The sequence below is a fragment of the Cataglyphis hispanica genome, chromosome 4, assembly GCF_021464435.1.
Source record: "Cataglyphis hispanica isolate Lineage 1 chromosome 4, ULB_Chis1_1.0, whole genome shotgun sequence".
NCBI classification, from domain to species: domain Eukaryota; kingdom Metazoa; phylum Arthropoda; class Insecta; order Hymenoptera; family Formicidae; genus Cataglyphis; species Cataglyphis hispanica.
In genome coordinates this window covers 5,104,016-5,129,189 of record NC_065957.1, presented here as the reverse complement: position 1 = coordinate 5,129,189, position 25,174 = coordinate 5,104,016, and the positions used below count along the sequence as shown (strand labels likewise).

Below are 25,174 nucleotides of genomic sequence, written 5' to 3'. Positions count from 1 at the left end.
AAGCGAAAATAATTCGTGTTACCAATAACAGAAATTTCCTAAGGCTGTTACGTCCATTTCGGCATTTGCGATGTATAGGATTGCCTTCGTCATTCGGCGAGCGACATTCGCAATTTGTAGGTTATGTCGAATCGATCCACTCGCAGGAAGATCCTATCTGTCAGCTGGTCATTTCGCAAAGAGCGTACGTCTCGCGACGATGCCATATGTTTGCTGCATTTATCACGCTTTTTTGCTCGCCTATAAATAAACGTCAGAATCCCTTTCGCGCGATGAGGGATTCGCGTTTACTCCGGAAGGGTTCTCGGGTCCAGAGTTTCCACAAATTCGTGGAATTGCGAAATAATACACATTACGAAATATGACGCGAAAAGCTGCAACGATATCCGCTTCCCCTTTTCCGGATAATGCGTGACGCGCGACGTCAAAGACGTTTCGGACGGACCGACTTGCTCGCGGACGAGACTCGAAAATAAGACGCACATCAAATGCGTCGGAGAATGCCAACCACCCGGACACGTCGGTCGCGCGCGCACGTCTATTGCCGCGGCGACGACGACGACGGCTTTCGTGGGAATTTTGGAGGTTAGGTTAGGTCGACCGCGCGACAGATGTTTCCAGCAAGGCTCTTATTCCGCGAATTGTATTGTACACGAGTATAGAGAAGAGCCATTCAATCGACAGAACGGAGCCTGGCACGGGGGAAAGTGCGGACCGACAAAGTGTAGGCACCGATAGACAGCCAGCCACACAGACGGGAGAAAGAGAGAGAGAGAGAGAGAGAGAGAGAATGTACGAGGGCAAGAGCAAAGGGAGATAAAGGAGAGGAGATGCACCGGCCAGGTCGTTATCGATACGCGAAAACTTTGCGCGAGATATACGAGCGTGTAAAATTCCACGTCGTCGTGGAATATACCCAATGATGAGCAAGTTTTTAGCTCGAGAGAGAGAGAGAGAGAGAGAGAGAGCTAAGTGACACGGATATCTACATGAAACGCGCGAGGAGAGAAATAGAGATAGATATTACGGATAGGTTGTTATCGTAAAGTTTTGAAGATTGGAGCACACAAACTACGTCATTGAAGAAGATATTCTGGAGGGATATCTGTCGACTTGTTTTCACACTTTTCATAGCCCCGATGTATACGCGAGCCGACGCGTAAGTGCATTTCTGCTCGCGGTAATGGTAGAGTCCACGTATGGTTCGCTCGCTCGCTCGCTCATCAGCTCGTCGCCTAGCGTGAACGTACGAGGAAACACGCACATTGAACCGGACGTCTCCTCTGTCATCCTGTCACGAAACACCATTGTCGGGAAAGCTCCGAAAGTGTCACCCCCTCCCATAACGATTTTCGTCGCGAGATTCGATAGCAGACGGGAAGAACGAAATACGCGAGCGACCGGAAACCATCGAAAATGCGTAAAAAAAAAATCCCATGTTGCGAGAGAGAAGGATAGCGAGATGCGACGCAGGCACAGAGAGAGCAGGAGAAACTCACCTCTCGCTTCTTGGCCAGTGTCTCTCTCTTCAGGGACGGGCCCGACGATCGCGTAGCCGCATGTTCCGCTTATATCCACGGGCTGTCTGTCCACCCCTGTCCGGTTTGTCGGCCCCTCGTCAGCGACACACAGCCATCTTGCGTAGCGGCTTTGCCTGGCTCGTCGCACGGACGCCTTCGGTGCGGTGGCCTCCGGCGAGAGCGACTGAGAGAGGAGCGACAGCGACGACGGTGACGGAGGGTGCGGGAACGGGAGTCGCCGCTGAGCGAGACGACGACCGCGCCGCCCGATGACGACGCGCGACAACAGGACGGAGCGAGACGGCGACGACGGCGACGAGACGCGGCCCCGCCGACCAAGTGCGTGTCGAACCAACACGCGCGCACACCACCACTGGGCCAACACACAGCGCTTCTCCTCTTCTCTGCCTCTACCACTGCGCGAACCAACACCGAAGTACGGTCATCGAAGCGCCTCCGCACTGTCACTACTACTCTTACCGTTTACTATCCACCATCAACACCACCACCACTATCACGTATCTATATCGTCGTCGTCGTCGTCGCCGTCGTCGTGAACGCTGCTACTGCAGACTACTATCGCCACCGACCTGCACGCACCACTACTTTCCTTAAACTTTCCACTCTACACGATCCCGAATTATTTCCATGTACATGTTTCACGCAAGCGGTACCGTTCGCGTGTGTCGTTGTCAATGTTCGTTTCGTACGTTGCTGTATTCACGATACGTTGCGGCGATACGTTGTTCTATTTTCGAGGCGGCGCGAGCTATCTCGGCAGACTTTTACGATCGTGTATCTTCGCTTCTATCTGCCTCTGTCCTTTTCGCTCTCCTCTACCTCCTCCCTCTTGTTGTTGGTGTGCTATTGCCGCGATGCGGTTACTATCATTGTCGATCCGTTGTGAACCGCGCTCCACCACACACTGCCATGCGCGACCGCCTTCAGTTCAGACTCAACTGCCGCGTGACGGAAAGCTTCGGTAATCTTCGCCGCCACTCGGCTCGCCGAGCCCAGTGCCGGTCGAACGTCAAAAACAGCTGGCGACTGTAGCACCCTGGCCGCGATAAAATTGCACCGGCGTCATCTGTGAAATTAAAAAATGATTTTTTTACGAACGCATTTATTCCGTGATGTCTCGATCGAAAAGCGCGTAAAACGATTTAGGGATTTTTTCCTCATCGTTCGATAAATCTTTTCTTCGTTAAATCTCTTGACAATGACAGACTGATCTGATTCTCTAGCAATATTTACAGAAATTTATCTCGTGAGTAAACAAAATTTTTTTTATTGTATTATATTCATGAATTATGTAAATTTAATTCTAGGCAACCAATATGTATTTAAATAGATCTATCAATTTTGTTTTAGAGAAAGAGTTGAGGTTGTTGAACTTACGAGTACAAGTCATGTAGCATACACAAATTTTTCATATATCTTATGGAGATAATTTTAATTTATCTCATCTTTATACATTGTGTTCTCTTAGTCGTGATAGATATAAAGCACATAAAGATAATAAAAGAGAAACTCGCGGAGAATTACGTTGCGCATTCGTACATTATCTATTATCGCTTTAATGATTCGCATTTTATCACTTACCGCGACTTTTCATTTTTACGCGTTTTAAAAATTGAAAATTCTTTGCTTTATATTTTCTTGAACAAGAAAATATTTCACGATCATAATAAGTTATTTCTCGGCTAAAATACTAATTCGAAAGTTAAACTTCTGTCTTATAAATGGCGTTAAATAAACAAGAAATATTTGATTTATAAAAACCATGAACTTTACCTCGATATTCGCGCACGTATAGTTTACTCATCAACGTGGCCGATTCTTCGTAACGTTAGCTTCCACATCATTATATGGAGCACGATCGTAACAGTTTCCACCGTCGGTGGTTTCTCATTCTCCTTTCGCGTTGCACCAAACTGCTTCCCTACGAAAAAATACGAAAACAATGGATCTTACACTGAAGTTAAATCGGCGATTTATAATCGCGTTTTGTGAAATCGGAGCAAAAATGAGTAAAATTTCAAGCGCCCTATAAACACTTTCACAAACGTGCCATGATAAAAGCACAATTTAAATAATAAAATGTACCGGAAAATAACTGCGGGTCTCTCTTCAATTCTGCCGGGCCGCAAAAATATGTTTAAGCTAAATATAACAGACACGTCTATTTTTTTAACCCTGCTCTGATGACGCGATTTATAATAATGCGAAAAATGACGCTCTCTCTTGAATTTCTTTCCAAAAAAACTTTTTTATGTGATAAATGATTAATTAATAGAAATCAAAAAATTCGAAAATATATCCATTTGCATAAAAAACAAAATAAAGAATGTATGTATGTACATATGTGATGTGCCAATAAATTAATAAATATGTAAATGTTATGTATAGAATTTTAAAATATATTGAATATTAATACAGCTTGTATAATACATACTTTTAGACAGATATTTTTTTATATATGTATAATTTGTTATTTATCTATAATAGAAATTTCAAAATCATCGGATATATTCTTTCTAATGAAAAATTCTCTTTAAACAAGATTCTTTAATTCTTTTTTAACGAAAATATTAAGAGATTTATAATTTTCGAATTATATTTGATTGAGAGAAAAAGGAAAGTTTGTACGAACTAAACTTCGAAGAACCAGATGAACAAAAAATTGAATTTTTTTGTTCATTTTATGTGGAATTTAGCAAGAGTGAGAGAGAGAAATTTTGATACGAAATTTAATTACAAAGTTATATAATATTGGAAAATTGCAATAAGAAATAATAATCTTTCTCGATATCATTCCTAAGAAAAAATCGACTCTAAATAATATAAATAATTTTTCATTAAAGAAACATCGTATGATTTTAGAACATTCTATGACAAGAATTACTTTAAAAAAAAATTATTATTTAATTTCTCTATAGTTACAATCGTGATGTATGTTTGAGAAAATATATATGAAATTTCTTTTCGGCATTGACATAATTTTGCATCTCATTGTCAATTACGCGCATATTTGTCGCCGCGTTAGCGAGAAATGATAATATAATAAGAAATCTTGAATCACACACACGCACACACAACTCGCGCGCTCGTCGCGGAATATCTTCCCGTCTCTGCGTGAGCCAAGTGAAACCGGATCTTCGAGAGAACGCGATTCGCGTCAATGCCAATATAAAGACAGCCGGCGCGAAATACTTCTAATTCGGTACATGCAAAACCATGCCGTGTACTTTCAGCTCCACCCACGAATATAATTTTAGATGATAAGCGAAAGCCGTTTTTTTAAAAAATTACTTGGCCACGATAGCGATTTTCAGTCAAATTCGATGTGGAAAAATTCGATGAATTGAAAAGTGTCTATGTATCAAGCTACAGAGATGATATTTTAATATCTCTTTATTTTATTGCACGATTTCAATGCATCAAATAAAACAGACAAGAATAAAATATGAGTTAGATTTTCCAAAACTTCTATTTTTTTCCGATTTTTTAATAAGGAATAAATATAGAAAAGTGTGAAGACTGACTCTTTTCCATGGATCTCAAGGAGCCAGCAATCATTCTGAGAAAGTTACTTTATACTTGCGTGAATCAGGACTTTCTTACAACTAACTCTAAACATTAATAAACAATTTAATTTAAATGAAATATTTTGATTTAAAATAATTTGATTTAAATAAAATAATAAATAATAACATTAATTAATATGACTTATAACAATTTATTTCTAAATGGTTTGCTATCATAACTGTTATCATAACTGCTTTTAACAGACGTTGGAAATAATAAAGTTTCACCAAATTCAATTTGAATGCGATAAGCCAGAATTTCATTTTAACGTTTTTCTTTTCTTTTGTTTTTTTTTTTTTTGATATCATGTTTACTGTTGGCTATTAAGAAACTTCTCATGCAGTGACATTCTTCACTTCTAACTTTCATTACTGATTTTTATCCTTCCTTCCTTCCCGCTTTTTTCAAATTTTTAATATATAAAAATCTTTTACGTCAATTTGAAATATTTTTCATCAATCAACGCGTGTGCGCACTTAAAGATGGATGTATCATATGTCGAAACATTGACAAAAGCATGAAAATTTCGTAGACTATTTTATTATTTTCGTAGACTGTCCTATTATTTTCTGAATATCTGTGCAAAAACATAATTCTCTTAACGGTTTGAAAATTAATTAAATTTAAAGTTACTATTAATTCTTATGGAAAATCATGCATTATAGCTCTTTTCTCGACAAATTTGACAAGGAAAAAACATTGCCAACAAAATAAAAATTTTCATATATGTATATTAAGAAAATCCTAATAAATATTTTTACAAAAAAAATTTTGACTTTATTGTAATTGATTTCAGGAAATATTCGAGATTAAAAGTTTTTGTCATAAATTAGAAAAAATATTAACTAATAAAATTATTTTCTTTTACAAAGATATCAAAAACTATATTATTTTATGATACTTAAACTTTTTTTATAATCCGGATTTATTTATATGATTTTTCAAACAATATAAATGCAAGAAATGTTTATTTAATTTTTTTAAATTTCAACAGGTTTTTGCTGCTATTGTACAGTTAAAACATCTTCAATGACATTTAACGTGAGATATCGTGATCTCATATTTGTTCTTTATTTTCTCCGCAAAAGATTTTGTGACATAAGAAGTTTCACAATTACAACAACAATGTTCAATTATTTCTATTGTTATTAAATGTCATAGGCATTTTTATCAATAAAGTTGAGACTTATCAATATCAGCTATTTTATATGATTGTCGCGCATCGATATTAGTCACGATACGAGTGATTCTTTTGAGTTGAAAAAAAGAGCATTATTATATACCGATGCAACCGCTGTCATCTCGCTCGATCATCGTCAAAATTAGCTCACAACTCATCGTTGCGCATTCGTCTAGAAACTTTCGATCGCAATTAGACAATTCTATTCGGCCAGCAGTAATTACGCGATACGACGCTAAGATTTTCCACGTGTCACTGGGTCACCGTACTGGGTGTCCTATGTACGGGGACGTGAATACAGATCGCTCTCTAAATATCAGAGTGCTGGCAGAGTTGCATTGCAGCGGCCACAGTTCCCAAAGTGCAGCCAGGAACGTAGCGACTTGTACCGGTATTGGCGAACAAACGCGCACAGAATCGTGCGATTTCGCCGGTAAATTCGACATGTCCCTTAAACTGTAACGATTTTTCGTTTATAGTCGTGAAAATTCCGAAAGTTATTCCCACTCTTTGACGCGGATAATCGAGAGCGATTTGCTTTCGACGGAAAATTCTCACTAGCAAATTTACAAATCGCTGATGCACACTATCGTGAAAAACACGACTTGGTGCCTCTCCTCCGTGTATTCCTACTTTCTTACCTTACTCTCTCTCTCTCTCTCTCTTTCTCTCTCTCGTTTTTCTCCTGTCGCTTATTCTTACATTCTCTTTCTCTCTTTCTCTCTCGCTCTCTTGTAACACGAAACGAGTTTCCAACGATTCAATGCCTTGGTCTCGCAAATGTGAAAGTACATTACTGCAGGCTCTGAAAGTCGTTTTGCTCGAAGGTTTACCTTTCAAATGGCCCTGGACTGTTCATTAAGAAAAGAACTTCGAGTGAGGACGATGAAAAATCGGAAAAAGAAAAAAAGAAGCGGACTAGAAAAAAAGAATAAAGTTTTCCATGATCGGTAAATCGTATAATCTAATAAAACAATAAAAGCATTAATGACGCAACAAGAAAGAAATTCTTTAAAAATCAATGCTGCATAAGAAAAAGACATCGTAATTCGTTAGGCGAAAAACAAATCATCAATTTATCATACGACCCCTTGTGTTAAAATAAAAATATTATCTCTCTCTCTCTCTCTCTCTCTCTCTCTCCCTTTCCGCGAATTACTCATTTTTTTTTTGTTTTTTTTGCAATTGATTTCAAGAAATATTCAAGATCAAAAGTTTTTATCATAAATTAGAAAAAATATTAATTACCACTATTTCCTTCTACGAAAATGTCAAACGCCACATTATTTTGTGATACTTTAACTTTTTTATACTCTTATGGATTTATTTATTTCATTTTTCAAACAGTATAAACGCAAGAAATGTTTTTTTTCTTAAATTTTGACAATTTTTTATTACTATGAATATACACCCAAAACATCCTTGACATTTAGTGAGATATCGTGATCTCATACTTGTTCTTTATTTTTTCTGCAAAAAATTTTGTGACATAAGAAATTTCACAATTACAACAATAATGTTCTGTTTTCACTGTTATTAGATTTCACAGGCATTTTTATCAATAAAATTGAGATTTATCAATATCAAACATTTATCAATATCACTTCTAAAAAATTACAGTAATAGAATTAGGATAAAGAAGAATTAGGCAAACATGCTTTTCCTCGTATTTGTGCTTGAATCTTTTTCGTCGTCACATTCACATCTAAATTTTGCGCTCGGCCTCGACCTCCTATACAAGTCCGCATTATCGTGCTCTCTTTTTCTCTCCCTCGTTTCTTACTCGATAACACACGTGTCTCTCCTCTCGAAACCGTTTTCCTCCACGTCACCACGCCTCCATCATCTCCTTCCTTGACCGGACTATATTTCTGTTACCCGTTAGTGCGTCATAGTGAGCAACGCATGTGCGATACATTAGATATATCTGGGGAAAAGTATATATATACGTACAAGTGATATCACGATATAATTAAAAGATTATAAATCGTAAATTGATTATTAAATTTTAATTTATACTTTTTTTCAATTTTACTCAAAGACTCTTCTGCATCCGTAAATGAAAAAGCGAATTATCGATTGAATAAATGATAAAATTAAGAGATTTAGTATGAAAATTTAATCAAATATTTCAATAAATTCTCTGGAAACAAAAATCTCAAGCAAACTTGTCCAATAATATATTCGACGTTTCTTTTCCAAATCAGTGTTCAAGGTTTCGTTAGATGTGTATAGATTTAATCGGTTTACTACTCTCTCACACACGAAGTATATAATTAATATATAATAATATATATAATATATAATAATATATATAATATAATAATATAATATAATATAATATATATATATATATATATATATATATAATAATATATTAATATATAATTAATATATAATTAATAAATAATAATTTTATTACTTATACACTGGCCGAATTTAGTTCAACTCATTCTCGTTCTTCTATAACATCCTCTCACGATATCATTACATTTTTTAAGATTGTCGCGGTTTCCGTGCTTCGCAAGACGGAAGCCCGTTTATCTGCTTCCTTGGGAACATATTATGCGACTTTCGAATCCTTACCAATCACCTTGCACATAAAAAATGAGAGATTGTCAGCTTTACTAAATAAACCTAACTAAAAATTTGTTTCAACTATAATATATCCATTATAAGCTTATTCATTGTCAATCTCGCTCATAGCGATGCATTCGAGCTTAAATCTAAATATTGTAGTCTGGAATTTAAATCTGACGGCAAACTGTTTCAGTGACGATGATGACAAATGTTTATACGAGTATGAAAATATATTTTTATATATATATATATTTTGTATTTTTCTCGAATAATCTATCCTGGCAAATAATATACGTTAAATAAATATTTCGTCAAAAAGTTCGTAATAATTTCATACAATTATCTGTATCCTTTCTATTTTATTTAATTAATTATTTAGTATCATATAAATTTGCGAATTCACATCCTGAAAATACTCATAAAATAATATTGTCGGCTGAATATTGAATGCTAATTAACGACGCGAATTAATCAGAGTGTTTCCTGTGATTCTCAAAGTCATTCGGTCCATGGCAATAATTTCTCTATGAAAACGAATGACGAAGAAACAAGTGATGATAGTGAGATGTGCGCGAAGCTACATAGCGAATATCGCGTTCTTAGGGCGAGTTCGATGTAGGAAAGATGTGACAATAGAGGCTACTGACTCCTGGATCTCACAAACTTGTAACTGGATATAGTTCTCGAAGTATACCGCTCCCTAGTAAAGAAAATCTCTGACAACGCTCTCCCGTCTCCTGAATTTCACCAGCTCTGAACGTGTTTTTCGAGATGTGTTGCTGCCATTATAAAAGGACCATCATTCGTGACATTCTCTTAATTTCTGGATAAGCTCAACATATCCTTCGAGATATATTCTGTTCCATAGTAAAAGCTCACTTTTCCCGATACTCCTCTGTTTTCTGAAATCCACATTTCATATAACTGGACATGTTTTTCGAGACATGATACTTCCATTATTCTCGGCATTCTTTTAATTTCTGGCTCCCAACTCAAAATTGTATGGATTTTGTCAAGATGCACTCCATAATAAAAGAATCATTATTTACAATGCTTCTTTCTAGTAGCATATAATTAAATTTATCTTTTGAGATATGATTCATACTGAAACTTCATAATAAAAGGACCGACCAATATTCGTATGATTCTTTCCTAACTTCTTAATATAAGAAAATAAAAAATCAATATGTCTTTCGAGATACACTGCTCCTTAGAAAAAACAATAGTCGTGATGTTGATGACATTTTTGTAGCCAAAAAGTTTTTGCGGATACACTACTCCGTAGGGTAATAACTCGTCAATTTCTTTAAACTACATATTATTTGCAAAATGTATCTTTTCGTGAATAAACGAATAATTAGGCTAATAATTAGGTTTTTGTGAATTTTGTATTCACTTTGCACTCTAAATTTTTCTTTTGAAATAGAAATAAAAAGACGAATTTCTAACCAGGCCTTACGAGAAAGAAGAACGATCAAACACATGTCGTTTGTAAATAAGCAAAAAATATATTCTCAAACGCGCGAATTTATCTTTTTAAATTAACAGTAGGCAAACAAGAGTCGGAATTTTCTTATTTTTTTATGAAAATTAAGGACATCCATGTATAATTCTATGCAAAATAGCTTATACGCACACCACGAAATGTCTCTCCGTACTGTAATCATGAATGATTAACGACATTGCTCGTACACATCGTTTATCATTTCGAGCAAGCGTAATGTTTTGCACTGCACGGAAACGTTCTAATAACAGACGCATCTGCCTTTAATCAATTTTTCAAATGCTCATGTAGAGAAGAAAAGTAATGTTTTTTCGATAAATGATTTTATGACATGATGACAATACGTCGAAATAATTTTTTTCAATAGTCTTAATAACGCATTCGCAAAAAAATTAAAAGTTTCATTTAATACCCACGTTATACATGGTTTATAATTTGTGACAAAAATTAGGACAGAATTCTATTAATAATTTCACTCACACGTATATGCATACATTTTTTTCGCAGAACGTACAAGAATCATAAAAACCAATTCATTTTTGTGTATTTCAAGAACTCTCAAGTAAAATATTTAAAAAGAAAGATTCACATTTTTACGCATAAATAAGTTAAAATATAAATGAAATTTTTTAAAAATTAATATTAATTAAAAAAAAATAAATGCTAATTTTCGAAAGAAAGCTAATGTTATTTATTTATATGTATTCTTTTCATAGATTTTTATTCATAAAGCTACAATATATTTTATTTTTTTACAGCCGGAAGTTATGTGTCAGATGCACGCAGTAAACTGACAGACTTTATTACCATAATCCATAATTCAAAGCTTTTAGTTAGATGTTTATGAAAATAGTTTATGAAAATAATGTCCTTGATCCGAAATGATATGAGATCTAAAATGTTATATTTAAGAATTTTTTCTGCGTACATTCCAATGCAGGAATGTTTGGAATAACGGAAATATAATGCGAAAAATGATTCATGTTACATGTTCAAATTTAATTTATAAAATGTTTGTTTTTAACGTGAAACTCTGGCGATGCATTTTGCGCAGTGTATATTATTTGCAGAATATTAATTATTATTACAATCAGATAATTTTTCATTGTATTGTGCAAAATATGTATGCGGCTGCTGTTCAAAAACAATGATTTGCATGTAAAAATGAAAACGTTCCAGTTTTGTATTGCCGATAATCACATCGAATGTAAATACGAGATATTTCCAATGCAATTTAATCAAGCGTGATATTTCTACAATAAGTCGGTACAATAAATTACATCACGAAATACGGAAAAACACACGTATTTGTGAAATTTTGTGTGAGTAAGATAATGTAATGTTGTATGTATAATTTATACGGTACATCAAATGATAAAATTATGATGATTAAATCGCGATATTATATGCGACAAATAATAAACAAAAGTGGATTAATTCTTATATTTCGAGATATTATTTTTTCCGCTTTCGCTAGGCTTTCAATTTAATCGAGATGAAGCCACTCAACGAATATTTATATGTATGTATACTGCGCATATATACAGAAAAAAAATAAAAAAAATATATATATATATAATATATATATATATATAGTTAATTATATATATATATACATATGTCTATATGTATTCATACATATATGACACATGTAATCCCACTCGATCATGCAGGTCGCCATCTTAATGTCGGACGTGTATATGACTCGTGTTCCATTTATCTATCGCTTTTCAATCAACGACGAGATAAATAATCATTAAGTTAATAATGCGTATATATCGAAATACAAGACTTATACAATCGCAGTAGAATTTAAATAGTATTTAGCTACTTTTTACTTTTTCGCAGACTCTAATAATTTGTCAATAACGATGAATAACGTTTTTTGTTGAAGTGTAATATTGCCAATGTTATGTTTAGTTTATAAAGAAAAAAAGAAAAAAAAAAAATAGCGCGATTTTATACGTCCATATCTTAACTCCTAAATTGAAATATTTGTTTCGGATATTCAATAATTTGTAATCCCTTCAATTGTGTTACAAATAGCTTCACCTTCTCTTTGAAAAGGAAGAGAATAATACAAATGTACCGAAAATCATTCTGTTATTGACTTAAAATTCTATTTACTTTCCCCAAATAATCCAATGCTTGTTGAACACGATTCAGAGGTAAATACTCTTTCAATTTGTCAAAAGATTGATAAAACAAGATATTCTTAGTTTTATATTTTATAAAAAGAGTAATATTTTTTTCAGAATAGTTGTCACAAAACGCGATCCCATATGAAAGTTGAAATAAACGGGGTAACGTAAAGTGCCTTGGAATCATGTTTTCGCGATGCGGGTGCACGATTGCGTCTACACGCGAGGTGCATCTAAGACATTGATTATTGATTCAGTTGTAAATAGACACGAATGATAAATTTATCAGTGGTAGTGAGTACCGGCGAGAGTCTTCCACCTTGATATCTATACACTCTTCGCGTCTATATGTAATTTACACAAGTAGTCTTGCGATATTCTACAATGGAGAACGTAAAACCTTGGTAAAAACACTGCGATCTCTACTCGAAAATTTATTTTCCTCCTAACGCGCAAATTTATTTATTAATAATTAAAAATTTAAATTAAAACGCACATAATTCCACACATAATAATTTGAAATTGTAATTAAAACGATTAATTAACTAACGTTATAATATTTATAAATTATAATAAAAAAAATTGTATAATATGTGTTATTAATCTTATATGCATATATATTGTATATTTCTAATAATAAATTGAATTATGTGTGTTCATGTAACATGTTGAGAGTTGGAATAAAGGACAGTTTTTCGTCGAATTAACGGTGACTTTCACTCGATAAAGGAAACTTTCGAAAGATAATGCCGTGTAGGAAATACTATATCAGGTATTGTCATTGCAGTATCAGATACTGCGATTAAACTGACTTTTCACTATCTTACAAAAGAAATTTATTACACACACATACAACGAGCGGAAGTTGAATTATTAAAATTGTTTTTCATATATGAAATCATTCTTAATAAATTAAAATAAAAATCTTGATATTCACAATACTTTATTAAATTTATACGTCTTTATTTTTTCTTAATTAAAAAATGGAAAAATATATCATGCGCATATCTATTATTTTACAATATATATAAATACAAATTAATAAATTATATATATATATATATATATATATATATATATGTATCAAGAAAATGATGTGTAGTGACATCTTATATCAAATGCAAGATACATGGATAAGGTAGAGAGGTACCTTTATCAAAGAGCGCATAAGCAAAGCATCAGTGTAATCAAAAGAAGGTAATGCAGTGAAGGCAACGATCCACGTATATCTCCTGTTGGTGGAATACTTTATTGATAAAATAATTTCTGAATGTTACTTTTTTAGTAAATCATTTCCGAATTATATCTAAAAAATTGTTAAAAAATAAAATACAATAATATAAAATTATACATGAATCATTCCAGATAAATTTGCGAAAAACTGCTGGCAAAAATGAGAAAACTGCTTCCACAATTAAATTTGCCATAAAAAATAATGTACAAGGTAATAACATAATATTAATTTTTTATGAAATATTTAATTTATATATAGAGAGTGAGTCTTTTTAATACTAACAGGCAAATATTTCGAAAATATGCAATTTTACAAAAAATTTTTTTAATAAAAATTGTAGTATAATTTAAAGGGGAACATATAATGGTGATCTTGGTTTGAGATGTCTATTTAAATTCAGATGAGAATAGAAATCCATATTTTTTATTACATTTTCAGATTGGGCGAATTAAAATAAATATCTTTGGTCTCTCAATAATTTTTATTTAGAGTACCAAAAATTTTATTTAGAGTATCAAAAATACGTAATTTTAAAGAACAAAATAATGTATTCTTTTTTTAAAACACAGAACAAGAAAGATAAAAAAAATTAAAAATTAAAAACTACCGATAGTGTGTTAAAGCTGAAACTTCAAGCTACAAAATGCATTTTAGTTTTTTTTTTTGTCTATGTACAATATTTGCCTGTTAACATTAAAAATACTCACTCTATATAATGAGTGTATGTCATTCATATTTTTATTTTTAATATAAATTAAGTGGATTATAATCACTGGTGACGGATCGTAAACTGCGTGAAGCATTTTAAACGCATCGAGTCTTTGAGCATCGATCTTTATGCAGATAAATGCCGTTTTTAACATACCCATCCATTGTCCTTTTATCGTATCCTGCACACGTCCGAGGACAGAAAAGCACAGGTGAAGCATGTACTTGGGGGAGTTCTTCCGCTTTTAGCAATCGTAAAACTGCAGGTGCAGCTTGTCACACAATGAACAATGTGCTCGAACACCTCGAACGAATTCACAAATTATGCAACCGCAATTTTACTACGCAAACGCAATTTTTCGCAAAACTCGACTTTAGGTTTCCAGTCAAAATAAGAACCGTTTTTATGTAACGTATGCCGTGAGTTAATTTTTGCAAATTAATTATAATTGAACACTAATTGACAAACGCTACGCACCCCATAGTCCTTTTCCACTCTCATTGTCTATACTTGATTAACAAATGTATCAATGTATTAATAAACAATAAAATCAGCCAAGATTATGCAATTAATTTGTCTTTCTTTAATTAAATTTATTTTATAAAGATTATCTTGCTCGAAATGTGTGATAATAGCTTTCAGAAAATGATAAATTAAATGAAAAATATAATCTATTTTATATTTTACAATATTATTATATTTTACCATGCTTTATATTTTGTATTTTATTTTAATTTATTTATTTATTTATTTATTTATTTTATTTATTGTATTTATTTGTTATTATATTTTAAATAATAAAAAAATTTACTTAATATTAAATTAATGCGATCGTATTATTTCTTTTTTTTAGTGTGAAATATTTGTAATATATATCACCACATATACACACGCAGTGCTTTTGTGAAACATATACTCATTTTAATGATATATTTAAAAGTTATTAGTAAAATAAATCTAAAAGTACGTCAAAAATAACAAAGCCAAAACGTAAAGTTAGTTTCTCACGAAGCTGTTCAAGTGTAGCAAAAAATTACTCGCGCGTGCAAAGTTTAAATTTCGCAAATTCGATAGCTTGAATGCCAAAATGATCGCGTGCATGATCGATCACCATGAACCATATGGTTTACGTGCCCCCAGCATGGAAGTGACGGGTCATGGTTACATAAAGAAGACCCTTAAACGACGATCACATTCTGTTCTTTTCGTAAATCGATATACATTGCGGATGTTATGGAAAATATAATTCTATTAAATAGAAACAACTTTCATAAACGTATCAGTAAAAGAAAAATCTAATTCAACACGAAAATGAAGTAAATATAATTTTTTCGAGATTATATTTACTTCATTTTCGTGTTGAATTAGATTTTTCTTTTATTATATTTTATTTTAAAATAAATAAATTTATAAATAAATAAATTTTTAAAATAAATAAATTTATAAAAAAATAAATTTATTATTATTTATTTTAAAATAAAATTAAATTAAATCAAATTAAATAAAATCGTAAAACTCCTTTTTTCTCATATATTGTTCATATGCAATTAAGAATAATAAGGATCAACAAATTTTCTGGCACAGCTGAAACGGAAAATCTAATGCAGACTCGATTTATCGACGTCGATATATGTATGCAATTTTTCACGCGTTGCAAACGAAACGACATTCGGATAACATTTGTATAACCGAATAGCGTATTAATATCCGATAAAATATATTATACTCCTCGTGTAATTGCGTCGATGAAAATTGACGTGTTATCGTGAGTCATGATGTCGTTGTCATTCCTATACATGTGATAAGCCGGATCGATTCACAAATCTCCGAGAGGAAGTTACAAGATAAAACGCTATCATGGAAAAAAAAACAGGCGAAATATATACATCTCCTTCTTTCCTTTTGCACATTAAAATATAAATTAAAGACAATAAAAAAATCTTTCTCTCTCTCCTTCTTTCTCGCAGTAACTAGAAGATAATAATAATAATATAAACAATGATCAATACAAAAAATATGTTTTTTATGCTTATTAAAATTAAAATATTAAATTTTTTCTTTTAAATTTAGTTAAAGTTTTTTTCTTATATCGTGCCAATTACTCAAATGTATCTAATCAATATCAATGACTGTACGTTTATGGGAAACCATACCACTAACGCAGGAAGCGCGTGCGCCCCTCCCAGATCGATTTCGTGACGATGGGTTCTTAATCCGGAAGTGGATACCTCCGAAAGGAAATACTTTCAAAGGATTCTGTCGACCGTTTCCTACAATGCTCCAACGGAAATTTTAACGTTTATGAAACACATAGGCGTCGATGACCGTTCACTCGGATCGCGATTACGAAATCGTGAATGCATTTTCGATAGAAGGTACGTTGAATAAAAAACGTTGAATATCATTATGTTATTATGGAAATCGGCAGTACAAATTACAAAGCGCAATTCGCCAATTCGTATATAAAGCATAAATAGCAAATTATCCGAAATAAATAATATCAATATATACTGCAAAAAATAATAACAATACTAATAAGTTGAAAAAAATCATATCAAATTATATCATAATTTATAGCGCGTATAATTAAGGGGAAATTGCTTATAATATTTTTTCAGATAAAAATGTCCAACATATTTTTTTTCTAATTACGATTACACTTTTCGCAATGTGCATATAATTCCATAATCAGACTTGATAACAAAGTTCTATCCATTCTCCTTCTCAAGTCCTTTGCTGCATCAAAGCGTTCGCTCGCATACCTACCCCTTATTTACGAATATCACAATTATCTCGTAAAACTTTTTGCGCTTTGACGCGTTACGGACGATCGCCATCGCAACCGTTTCTCACGAGGAGGAAAAAGTGCTCTTTTGCGAGGACGACGGTTGCTTCACGCAACATAAATTTTACGCATATATCCGTATATACTCTCCGTTTCGCGTTGCGTCTTTGCAGGTGTCCCTCGCGAAAGTTTTCGCACAATTTACACACCGCATATCGGCTCATGAGCTGTATGTTAATTCGCGACGAACCGACGCGCGCGCGACGAAAGGATAAATTGAGTTAATATTCGAGTTAATTCTCGCATAATTATATATCGAGTTGAACAAAACTCGGCAATGCGCATAATATACGTACTCTCTTTTGCCTGAGGCAAGTAAGTCATTAAACAGTGAAGGAAAGTGTAGTATTAAAATCAAGTAGTATTAAAATAAAAAATTTCAAAATTAAAGATAATTATAGAATTAAAGGTAATTTAAAGTATTATCATCTTCAAATTATCTTTAATTCTATAATTATCTATAATTTTATAATTTTAAAATTTTTTATAATATGTATGTAAATGAATTTGATTGATATACCTAAAATAAGATATCAATATTAAAAAGAAAAATTTTAGAAACTTTTTTTTAAATAATCACTGTAAATGTTTTCTTTTGTAATATGTCAATAATTAATATGCAAAATGAAAAATATATCAGATAAAAAAATGACGAAATGAAAATATGACATAATGATGTTATATGATACATTTTTCACTATATTTCACGCCAGATAACATTGCAGATAACACGCGGCATGAAATGTTATAATTTTACATATATTCGATATGCGAGTTATTCCCTGTGCAGTATATAATCTTTTCTCCGATTCTCTCTACTCATGAATTTAATTTCTTTTACTAAGAATAGATAGATTTGTTTGCGGATTTACACATGGCAAAATATATGTGATAAAATCGCGCAGAGATGACCATGCGAGATATTTACTCGTAAATCTCTTTTACGAATCTAGGTATCAATTTCCTTGTCACGATTTCTTCAGCTTCCTATAAAAAAGATTTTAGAAAATTTATTCATCAGAAGCGTCAATCTCGGATCACACTGAATCGTATGAAAGGAATTTATGTAAATCCCTCTTTTGTCCAGTTGTCTCGTCTCGGTGTGTCACGGCACCGCGTGAAATTGCTATGAAGCAAAGCAAATCGACATACATTATTTATAGTTGGGGGTGTTCTATGGGAAACTGTGTGCGCGCGCGAGTTGGAAACGCTTGCCCAATATAAATTTTTGTGGGAATTTTTACGTGTTACGCGTACTCACATATATTATCGAGCTAACATGCAACTGTTAATTCGGTCACTTCCGGTTCTCATAGAAAAATCACGATTCGATTCTGCTCGGGCAGATGTGCACGACAACGAACCTACTGCCTTTCTATATAAAAATAAATTTGCCATAATATACAACAATCTATTACTTAATTTTATTATTATTACTCATAAAAATTATCGCAAAATCTATAATTAAAGAGATCCGTGCAAATATTCAGCAACGAAAATTAATTTTAAAGTTAAAAACATTAAATTTATAGTTTGTTTCTCCCACAAACTCTTAAAAAATAAAATATACTCTTATTGTATTGAAACTTTCATTTATATACTCTTTTCTTCTCCAACCGTGTGATTAATATGACGCATGACGGAAATTAATTATTACAAGTAACCCATCGGCAGTTTTTGAAATAATTTTGGACTGCAAAGTGTCAATAATTATTTTAACTGAACGGTATTCGTGAATATTCGATATTGACAAATGAAACAATCAATGTACCCGTTTATTCGTATTGTTAGTGCACCTTTCGCCGTGCATTGTGGGTAACCACTCGCACGTAAAGGTCCAAGAAGGGTTTGCCACAAACAACCCTTTGACGTAGCAGATGGTCGATTGAACAAAATCGATCTCTGGCTTTGATCTATCGAAATCTCGGCGTTGTGTCACTCCGCGGGGTCGCTAGATCATCTCTCAATATTATTTTTAACAATTTCCTTGTGACGATTAACCGATAAACGTCGAAGGGTTTCGCAGTACAGCAGATGTTTTCCTCTAACGCGTTTGCAATGGAAAGTTCAATCATCAATTTGGTGTATATTTTCGATAAATTAGATAGCTTGAATAGATCCTTAAAACTTAATCACGATAACGACGATCTAGCCATAGAAAAAAAAAAGAAAGCATTGCTCGATGATTTCGCTGAGCGAAGATCGTTCGATAAAATTCGAAGGGTTTCGTAAACGAGCAGATGCACCGAAACGACGATGTATTTCGTTTTTTGAAACTTTTTTAATGTTTGGCTCCATCGCCTGTTTTTCGATAGACGATATAATTTATTATGATATATAATTGAATTTGCGAGAGGAAAGAAGCCAAAGATATATTTTCTAGCATGACAAGAAATATACCGAAAAAAAATTCGAAACGGAAATAACCGGTTTTTCTTTATTCTCTTTCCACAATGTATCATATCTAATGTTACTTTATTTTATCTATATTCTCTCTCTTTCTCTCTTTATTTCTCTATTCGCATATACCAAAAAAGCTCTAAACAATCCGAAAAATCCGATTTATTGCAATTTAGATTGTTTAATTATCAAAAAATCCTAAAGATAAATAATCATTTTCGCAAAATGATAATTTCTACGAAGGTAACTAAAAATTTTTTCGTCAAATCGAAATTAATCGTCGCTAGTTCAAAAAAGCATAGTAGGATCGCTAAAAGAAAGTATTCAATCGTCAATAATTGTAGCTTTCTATATATTTTATGGTTTCCACGCATTTCTATATTATCTGCGACTGTTCAAAGTTTTACAACAGTTTATCGCGGCACGAATTTCCCGATAAAAATACTGATAAAGAAATCCATATTAAAAATAAAAATAAAAAAGACATACTGGATCTGGATTCTGCTACAGCGCACAATGTAGACACAATTCAAACGGATGTTTACTTTGGAAAAGTTTATTTGGAGACTGCAAAAATAACGTAAATTTATCTAAATCAAACAAAACTCGAATAATACAGCTCTTCTCTGTCGAGGCTTTCTTTTTCAATTTTTGAAATGTTGTTATTTAAGTTTTTCTCTGAAATAAAATAAAGTTTTATGCAAAAATATATAAAATATTATATCTATCGTTTCTAAGAAAAATGTTAGGTTAAAAAAAATATAAAGAGATATTTCATGATTTAAAAAATTTAAAGGAAAATTTACATATATAAAAAGAAATTATAATTTTTTACTTGACAAGTGAATCACAATAAGTGAAAGCAACATTTCAATATGCTAAAGTCATTTGTTAAAAAATCTGCAGCGATAACTTTCAAAAGTAAATCTAGTATTGCTCAAGCGGTACAATAAATTGATGGACGAGAAAGTTGGGCGAAACCGCAAATTAGGCAGCTGAAAGAATAGCATGGCGATAGAGAACGAGACTAACGATCGGCGTGGGCTTAATGCGCGATTAATGACCACGGGGTGCGTTGCGCAACCAAGTCAAATGCGATTTTCGTCACGACAATACTCCATCCATTCCAATGCTTTGTCCACCTACGCGTGCCGCATGTCGAGCTAATAATTGAAACCGCAATCGCTCGCGAGTCACCGAAATCGGGAAAGGGGTGGCTCAACATGGGGGTAGAAGGAGCTCCGCTTTATTTCACTGGTCCCGATTGAAGCACGCACCGGCACGAGTCGCTAACAAAGAAGGTATAATGTATGGCAGAAATGAAAAACCGGACAATAATGTCCGGCCGTGCAGAGGAAAGGGCATTCGTGCGTGATCCGTTAATTATTCCATTGTATTTGCTATGTTATTTAATATATAATTATACATTGTGCAACAATATGCAATGTAACTGAAAATGCCGTTCATTTTAAATACATGCGATTAAATGCGAAATTAATTAAAGAATGTATTTCGGCATTTAAATTTGTTTTGAAAGGTTGAGATTATAAAAATATGAGAATGTTAAATATGAAAAACGTTAAATATAAAAAGCTCATAAATTATTATCTTTGGCTAAATGACGACATTTAGAATATGGCGAACCGATTAGGGAGAAAAACGAGATTTAGAGATATCTTATCTCGCATTTGGCAGAAAAGGAAATGATAATGCATATAAAAGCCGATTGACTGAGGGAAGAAGGGTCATATTCGTTGTCTATATTAACCACTACCGTGCGCTTGACTGCATCATTTTTCTCTTCTACGAGACGAACTAATCATTATTGCTTTTCGTGATCAACGACGATCGTAATAAATAGACAATTTCTGCCACTGCTTGCATGTTTTCGATAGTCTCTTTTTTTTCTTCTAATTACTATTATATTGTACTTGTCATTAATTTGTTAAATCGCGTGTGTAGTTGCAATTAATCGTAGCGAGCAAACAAAAAAGCAACAAAACGTATGTACGGTGATTCTTGAAGAAAATTGAAAATAAGATATGAAGAAAACATATGTGATATTGATTGGCATAGTGATCTTTATAGTAGCGATTGAAGCTTTATTAATCTACAGTTAGGTAACTTTGTTCTTATATCCTTTTAACAATATTCATTTCTAAATGATGAGACAATTTTATAATAATTGATAACTCCCTGATTAGTTTCACTTTCAGATGAGAAGATACAAAAAAAATCTATAACGAGTAAATCGATAAATAAGTAATTTCTTTTTGTTTAATTATAGAATAATTTTTTTTTGTTAATCCGCGAGAAAAATTATTTTTAATATAAAATATTCATCAAATATTAACATTAACAGGAAATTTTTCTGTATTTTTTACTTCCATTTTTTTCATAAAATTATTTTCCCCGTCAGTTAGATACGATAAGCAAATATCGACAAAATATTAATTGTCTAATCTTGCGTGCACAATCCAGATAAATAAAAATATCAAACTTTAATTTAACAATAACTATAAAATTATTATACATACGTGCACGAGCTGTAGAGAACGAAATGAAATAAATGATATAACAATTTCGACAGGTACAACGATCTACTCGAGCAGTAACATCTCTACAATAGGAACTACTTTATCGTCTACTACATCCTTCGGAAATTTTACAGATGGAGTATCGTCTACAAAATCGATTTCATCGTCTGAAACGATTACTGCAGATAAAACTACTACAATGCCAACAAGGCAAATGCCGACACATTCCACAAGGCCGCCAATGCCGCCTACAATCCTGTCAACACCACTTACAACACAGAAATGCATGACGAGCACGCAACTATCGTCAACTGACATGATATCTTCAGATTCAACCATAACAAATACTAAAGAAATAACGGATACATCAAAAACTATGCCAATTACGATTACTACGGTATTTCCAACAATTTCAACGACGCTCGTAACAAATGGGACGACGTCCGAATCCGAAATACCGACTGACATAACATCGATCATTCCGTCAATTGTTACATCAGAAGCGACGAGTGCAACCACAATGGAAACAAATAGAACGACGATTATAACAACAACGATAAATGATACGATAACCGAAACAACTTTGGCGAAAGAATCATCGACGATTTCAACCCCCATGTCTACTCCAAAATGCACAGAAAATATGACAATGCATTATATGATATATATCGCTCTCGAATTGGATTATATTGTTAGAGATATTGAAACCAAAGTAGCGTGCATTTTTACTAACATGATGATTCGAATCAATTTGCGATACGCAATGAAACGTTTTCAAGTAAAGTATTAATATCCCTAATTCCTGCAACGTTTTTTTCGCAACTTAATCCCTCTAACAATATGTCTTTTCGATAAATATTCCTAATCCCTGCCCTTTCGTTTTTATTTAGTATGTTAATAGCTTTGAAAAATTCTTCAAAAATTATTATAATATCTTTATATCCTTCGACTAAAAATTAATGTAAAGAAAATTTAGAAATTATTTATTTAAATATTTTTTTACAACAATTATATGTTGAAAAACGCACGTTACGACTTGTTTTATTTAGAAACGCGTGGGACACAAAGGGCATGGTTGGAGGGATTAGGGATATTTATCGAAAAGACATACTGTTATATTTATGAAGAAACGAGTCACAGAAACGTTCGTCGTAGAAAAAATAAAAAAATTACATTCTTGTTTAATTTCTTGTTTAATTGATGTTTTAGATAGAATAACCTTAGTGACATATGTTTAATCATTATTTTACCGAATAATCAAATGCAGCATTATATTTTTAGATAAGCAATGCCACGTTGACAGTTCCGACGAATGCACAGACAACAAGTATCTGCGATGAAAAGATAGCCAAGATAACGTTGAATTGGGAGGAATCTATCGAGAGTCAAGTAGACGGCAACGATAAAGAAAATAGAATTATTTTTAATTACGCTTATAATGAAACAAAATTCTTTCACGATTTCATCTCTATTAATGTGCATTTGGATGACAATGATTTCCCGCGAGCACAAAGTATGTCAACTGCACTTTAAAAATCTGCAAAAATTGATATAGATCATTGATTATGACATAATATAATTATTTAATATTTAATTATATGTTATGTATTCTAATCTTTCGTTATTTTATATATATATATATATATATATATATATATATATATATATATATTTGGATAAATCATAAAAATTTTTTTCAATATTTGACAGAGAAAAGAATGCCAAGAGACACAGCAGACAGACATTTGCAATTATTTTCTGCTTCGATAAATAATATAATAGTCGAAATATTTATATGCAAAGTAAACACCACAATAAACATTGGGGATCAAATAGAAGTTGTCATCTCTAATATCCGTTTAACTGCGTTCAATAAATGCATCCAGAATTGCTCGAAAACAGGTGTGTTGCGTATATGAATAATATCATTAATATGTCGCAAGTGTAACATTCAAAAGACTGTACAATGCTTTCATTAACTATTATGTTTTTAATTAGACATTTTGAATGTAGCGGTAAAATGTTGTTTCAGGAACAGATTGCATCGCTGAAACAAATGTTAATATCGGTGCGATCGTTGGTGCAGTATTTATTGGTATCGTTCTTATCCTTATACTAATTATTCGCAAATGTCGCTTGAGAAAGACAAATTCCGTAAAAGATTCTAAAAATACTGCTAACTATTTCTTGTCTTGCAAAAAAATATTTTTAAAGAAATGGCGCTCACATATTTTAAAAATATCGTAGAGAATGTTAATTGTGTTGACGCTAAAATTGTAAAAACAACAAGTTATGCGTCTCATCGATCACTTAAAGCTTAAAGAGAACAAATATTATTACAAAAAAAAAAAAATATTGTGCTCTATCTTATATTTGGAGTATTTCCATCGCCTGTTATCTGCGGATTGAATTAACGATTGCCGATTCTCGCATGATGAGCCAATAAGCGTTGCATATGGCGTTGGGAAAAAATGCTCTTTAATTACGTAGGTTTAACAAATAGCTCGAGGTTTTGATCGCCCCTGTATCCGTCACGGTTACGCCCATCCCGATTACCTCGTTATTTGGTAAAATTGTAACATTAACGGCGCCATCTGCGCAATCGTGTGAATGTTGATCAACCGGAATGCATTCTGTAAAGCATATCTTTCGTGTATATTGATTTTAGTTCAATCAATTCGAAGCAAATATTGCACGATATTGTTCAAATATTATACTGTATTCAAATATTTTATCAATTTGTATAGCGAACATTTGATATATTCTTGTAACAATAAAAATTATTTATCACTCATACGAGACCGGAAGACGATCGTATTTCATACCGATTCCGGCAAAAAAGTATCAATAGGCACATAGGCACACCCTTCGTTTAGCACCTGGATATCACTTACAACAGATGCTACAATAAAATTCACGATTATCCGCGTTAATTA

At 32.7% G+C, this 25,174-nt stretch overlaps 1 protein-coding gene across 2 annotated transcripts in view; it reads right to left on the bottom strand.

The window, feature by feature from the left end:
* LOC126849344 (homeodomain-interacting protein kinase 2) overlaps nt 1-25,174 on the bottom strand; it is an 89,347-nt gene that overhangs the window by 21,644 nt on the left and 42,529 nt on the right. For both annotated transcript variants that reach the window (XM_050591078.1, XM_050591079.1), the window contains exons 3-4: nt 3,315-3,462; nt 1,500-2,607 (exon numbers count right to left, since the gene is read on the bottom strand). The gene's annotated coding sequence lies outside the window, so the exon portion shown is untranslated. The remainder of the gene's footprint in view (nt 1-1,499; nt 2,608-3,314; nt 3,463-25,174) is intronic.